The following is a 6000-nucleotide window of genomic DNA, read 5'->3' on the forward strand; positions in this document are numbered from 1 at the left end:
CTCCCTGGAAAGCCCCGAATTTAGAAGCTGGAAGGGACTTAGAGAGTTCATTTTGCACATGAGGAAACTAGTCCAGACAGGATTTTCCTACAGTCACGCGGTTAGTGGCTGGTCAGAGTCACTGCTTTGGGTTAAACACAGCAGAAACTACAGAGGCATGTTACAATCAGAAAAAAGAAAGCTTAAGAAAAAAGGAGCATATGGTTCTTTATGTGTTTTACAATTTCACTGGGGAGACCTATAACACACTGAGAGATGAGAGACCGTGTGAACTGCGAAAGCAGGTGGGGGAATCACGACGGGCCGGCGGGGTGGTCAGAACAGGATCCAGGGGAAATAGGTGGGCTGGAGCCACTGGGAGGATGCCTGGGGACCTGGCAGGAGGAGTGGGGGGAGGAGGAGGAGGAACCCCGCTCCCCTGCCTACTCCACTCTAAAACCCTGGGTCCTGGGGCAAAAATGGGAAACTTAACCACTATGACACCAGACGGGTTCTGTGCTTGGATAGGCACAGGAGTCCTGAGTGTGGCTTCTGAGGAAGCTAGCGTGAGGTGGGTCCAGCTTTGGGGGGGGGAAACAGCTATACATGGCATGAAGTTGATGGGGTTCAGGGCAGGCCACCCCAAGATGTGCCACTGTGGTGTGTGGATTATTTTGAGCTGAAGACAATAAAGACTCAGAAGACTCTGAAAGAAACTTTGACACCCCCCCCCACCCCCGCAACTAAGTGCCTAAAAGGATTTAAGATAGAAGGCCTGTCCCCAGGACAGGCCATCACTGTAAACAACTCTGGATATGGATAGACTGGGAGGGTCCTTGCTAAGCCCATTCATATCAAAGTTCTGTTTACCAAACATTTACATTTGTAAGGGAAATCTCCGTTTGTAAAGGTATCTCCCTCTCTGTACTGAGAAGAGGAGGGGATGAGCTCATCTCTAGAAACTTGTCAATGTGGAAGGTGAGGCCTTAAATCTGCATAATAACCTTAGTCTTGTTTACTGTGCTTTTCTGGCAATCTCCCATAACTGACTCCCCCCACCCTCAACATCCTCCTTTGTCTTTACCTGAATCTATTTAAGAAGAGAACCTCCTCCATTTTGTCGAGATACTCAGTTTCCCCAGGTCTCTCCCATGTATACATGTTATAAAGCTCTGTTTGATTTTCTCCTGCTATTCTGTCTCATGTCAAAGTAATTTGTAGTCCAGCCAGAAAGGACCCAGAGTGGGTAGAGGATAGTCTTCCTCCCCTTCAAGTGGATCTCTGTTCCTTAAGGCCCAAAGGCTAGAAACAGAAGAAGGATCCTTGTTGAATACTGTGTGTAGGTCCCCAGAGGTCTGGGGTACCCAGGACACGGGGCCAGCATGGAAGGTCTCCAGTCTGCCCTCCTCTTTTGGCTGCTGCCACTTTTCCGTAGGTTTTCTGAGTTACCCAAGTCCCTTCTACTCACTCTTGAGGAGTCAATTTCCTCCTGAATCATCAACATTTCTAGGCTTTGCTCTGGCTTCTCTTTTTTTGCAACTTGCTTCTCATTTTTCATTACTTTTTTGGGCTCCTTCTGTTTCTCTCCCTCTTAATTCTCCTGGGCTACTGGGTCCTGACATTCTCCATGGCTGGCTTTTATAACCTTCAGAGGTCCTGCTCACTGAGGTGTGCACTGCTGTCTGGGGGAAGAGCTGGTTGCCTTGCGCCTTCTGTAACCTTCAAGGTTTGGATCTTCCCAGAGTGCTCGCTCTGATATTTGGGGATATTTCCAGGTTTGCAGCTGTTGTGGAGAATAGGGAGTGCCATATGTCAGAGTAATATCAATTGGCTCATAATTCATTATTATTATTTATTTTTGACAACAAAATCTTGCCTTTAGAGTCCCTTGCTTATTTTAAAATTAGTTTGCATTTCATGAGCTCAAACTAGTTGAGCTATGGGGGGCAAATGAGCCAAGAGATGTTTGCTGTGCTAAATTTAGGGAAAAAGTCAACCCGAATTAAAAACTGACATCAGGTAATGAACAGAATAAATATTGTTAGGCAATTAAGAACTGATGATAGTGCTGATTCAAATACTATCTAGAAAACACCTGGGCATAGTATAAACAAGCAAAATAGGATAATTCAGAGGGAGAATTTTAAACTTTCCAAATACTAGGTAAGCAAACATCCTATTGGGAGATCTCTTATAGTCCATTTTTGTGAGAGATTGGAAAAGCTATCCTTTGTCTAGTTTCTGGATTCCTGTGGGTCTTTTCCATCTGACATAAAGGAGGAATGAAGGATCACAGGTTGGCCTAATAGCAGGAGAAAATAAAGTGACCCAATGTCTTTAAAACACCACTTTCCCCATATCATTTCAGCAAGAAAGTGTGGAGCAAACTGGCTCAGGGCACAGTTTTTCCATCTCTTCTTCCCTTCTCCACTTTAAAAAAATAGAAAAACAGACCTCTTACCCATTCTGGATCTTACTGTGAAGCATTATGACTCTGGAGTGTAAAAGACTTCTGGGCACCAAACAAATAAACAATTCAGGAAGGCAGCCCTTCTGAGAAAGCCTCATGAGAGCAAACCAAAGGAAGTGTTGGGTGGAAATATCGAAGATGTGACACTTTGTTTCAATCGGGGGAAAAGGTCATAGTGAATTTCCATGCCTCCATCCACGCCCCCATCTGTGCTTCCATCCATCCATCCATCCCTCCATCCGGCCATCCATGCCTCCATCCTTCCATCCATGCCTCCATCCATCCATCCATGCCTCCATGCTTCCATCCATGCCTCCATGTGTCCATCCATCCATGCCTCCATCCATCCATCCATGCCTCCATGTGTCCATCCATGCCTCCATCCATCCATCCATGCCTCCATCCTTCCATCCATGCTTCCATCCATCCATCCATGCCTCCATGCTTCCATCCATGCCTCCATCCATCCATCCATTCCTCCATCCATCCATCCACCCTCCATCCATCCATCCATGCTTCCGTCCATCCATCCATGCCTCCATCCATCCATCCATGCTTCCGTCCATCCATCCATGCCTCCATCCATCCATCCATGCCTCCATCTCGCCATCCATGCCTCCATCCCTCCATCCCGCCATCCATGCCTCCATCCATCCATCCATCCATGGCTCCATCCATCCATCCATGCCTCCATGCTTCCATCTATGCCTCCATCTCGCCATCCATGCCTCCATCCATCCATCCATCCATGCCTCCATCCCGCCATCCATGCCTCCATGCTTCCATCCATGCCTCCATCCATCCATCCATGCCTCCGTCCATCCATCCATGCCTCCGTCCATCCATCCATGCCTCCGTCCATCCATCCATGCCTCCATCCATCCATCCATGCCTCCATCCATCCATGCCTCCATCCATGCCTCCTCCATGTAGCTGAGAACTATAATTTAGATATAATATTTGCCAAGGGGTTTGTATTAAAATGTTTATTTGAAGTGATAGAAATAAAAAACAAAGCCATGTGTGAAGGAAAGTAAGTTTGATTTTGCTAATTAATTTTCAATGAGGACAGCTTTGCCAACAATGTAACAATGCGGACATTTTCATAAACTTTATGAGTTAAGCTTGTAGTTTCAAAGTTTTTAAAAAAATACTTAAAGTATTAACTTAAAATATAGCAGAAATTCCACTCTTTGCATTTATTTAAACTAATAATAAAAAATTTTAGATGCCAGTTTAAAAATGTGTGAATGGGTATAGAGTTTTCCAAAAATAGTTTACCCCAGGGATATCAAAGTACAAGAAGAGAGTACAGTTGCTGTAAAGAATGGTCAAGGGGGGATGATACTTGGTTTAGAGAAGATGGAGAGAGGTGGGCATTGTGGAGGGCGTGTGTGGTGGGTTGTTCTCACAGAACTCAGTGCAAGTGAACGAATGCTGCAATCACTTGCTGGTGCAGAACGAGGTGCTGTGGGCACACAGGGGTGAGTAGATGCTGACAACATTTCCATGTCCTTAAACAAGGTTAGTTTTTATTAAAACAAATTTATGTAGGGGCTGGCTGGTGGCACAAGCGCTTAAGTGCGTGCGCTCCGCTGTCGCATCCTGGGCGCGCTCCGATGCACCACTTGGCAAGCCATGCTGTGGTGGTGTCCCATACAAAGTGGAGGAAGATGGGCACGGATGTCAGCCCAGGGCCAGTCTTCCTCAGCAAAAAAGGAGGTGGATTGGCAGATGTTAGCTCAGGGCTGATCTCACCAAAAAAAAAAAAAAATCTATGCCATGCATGATTTAGGGAGAAAGTAGTTGCCCTAATGAAAAAAAATAGGGGCTCGTAAGTCCAAAAATGTTGTGAATCTTGGGTGCAGACCATCTTCCTGATAGAAAGGGTCAGAGCAACAATGGGCAGTCCTGCATCTGGCTTTAAACTATGATCTGGTGTGTGCAAGAATGGTCACGGCAACATTGTGCATGTGGTCACAAACCAGACCGACCCAGATGTCCTCCTCAGGAGAATGGATATCAAATCCTGTCTATTGAGCAACAGAATACTTTATAACAATGAGCCTAAGAGTCAACAAACTACAACAACACACAACACGATAGAATCTCACAAACATCCGGTTGAGTAACAAAAATGACATGAAAGAGTGTGCACTGCCAGATTCTACTTTTTACACAAGTTCAGAAGCGGGCACACGAATCGCCATCGTTAGAAGTCGGGGTCATGGTTACATCTGAGGAGGCAGTGGCTGAAAGGATCATGAGGGGGCTTCTGGGTGCTGATCGTGTTCCATCCCTGGATCTGGCTCTGTGGCAAGCTGACTGTTTATGGTTTGTGTGTTTTTATGTATATATGTTACACTTCAAAAAATTTAAAAATAAACAAACAAACAGCAGTAGTCTGGTGTTAAATTAGTCCTGGGTTGAATGGACAGCACTGCTGGTCTGGATAATTGGACCTGATGTAGGAAATTGGGATAAGGATGCTCAGACAGGGAGAGCCATTTTGAATAGCCTTTAGGATTTCTGAGTTGTTGTTGTTTCTGCATGTTGAGAGTGCTGCTGTTACTGTTTCTACCCCATCAGTTGCAAACCACAGTCCTTCTGCTTCTCCCACCCCATCCCAAGGGCTTTCAGATCTCTGGCTCTTCTTTAAACTGTAAATTGCATACAATTGGAGCTTCCCTGCTGGGTCAGAGGCATGGCCCTGTCTTGCTTCCACACACGAGTTTCAGGTGTCTGCAGTGCAAACACCCCTTCCCTCACTTCCAGTCAGAATTGGAACAGCCTGGAGACATTGGAGACTGAGCTTCACCGGGGTGAGTGACCTGGGTAGAAACCGCTCCTGCGAAACCTACGGGAGAACTTAGAAACATTGGCTCCTGGACACCCAGGGGGGATTGTGCGAGCGTTAGAGGCTGACTGTTCCTGTGATTGGCAGAGCAGGGAGGGGAGACGCCCGTGCCACGAATCTCACAGGCAGGTTACAAGAAGCCCGTGGATGGAACCGCGTGGCACGGGCAGGGCCCGGAATCCCTTGTGAGAAACGGGCTGACATCTCTAAGACCGGTGCTGCCTCAAGTGTTTTCAAAACACTAGAAATCGCCTTCTAGTTTTTCCAGAGGTGATGTGGGCAAGTCCCAACAGGATGCCGCTCCATCACATCAAAGCCGTGCAGCTCCAATGGCACACGTCCCCGTCCAGGCTGCCTGTGGGCGGGTCACTGGCCTGGAGAAAACAACGGGCTTAACGTGACAGTCCCCACATTCTGCAGACTTGAAAGGGAAATCCTCTGGATTCTGCCTGGACTCCTGGGGCTCAGCCCTGGCCTGGCCCTGAGGCTGCAACAGGAATAAAACATGGAGAGGGCTGCATGTGGCTGTCACTGGCTCTTCAGGTGACCAGGGACCCTTGCAGTCCTGCCAGGATTGTGTAGCCTGAGCTTCTCTGTTCCCTCACCTCCCTCGCTGTGCCCGCTTCCCCAACTGATGCCACAGAAACCTAGCCCAGCCATTCCATTCTCCTCCTCCCTCCCCTCCCCTCACTCG

Source organism: Ceratotherium simum, chromosome 4 (genome assembly GCF_057802395.1).
Source record: "Ceratotherium simum simum isolate JZ-2026a chromosome 4, ASM5780239v1, whole genome shotgun sequence".
NCBI lineage: Eukaryota > Metazoa > Chordata > Mammalia > Perissodactyla > Rhinocerotidae > Ceratotherium > Ceratotherium simum.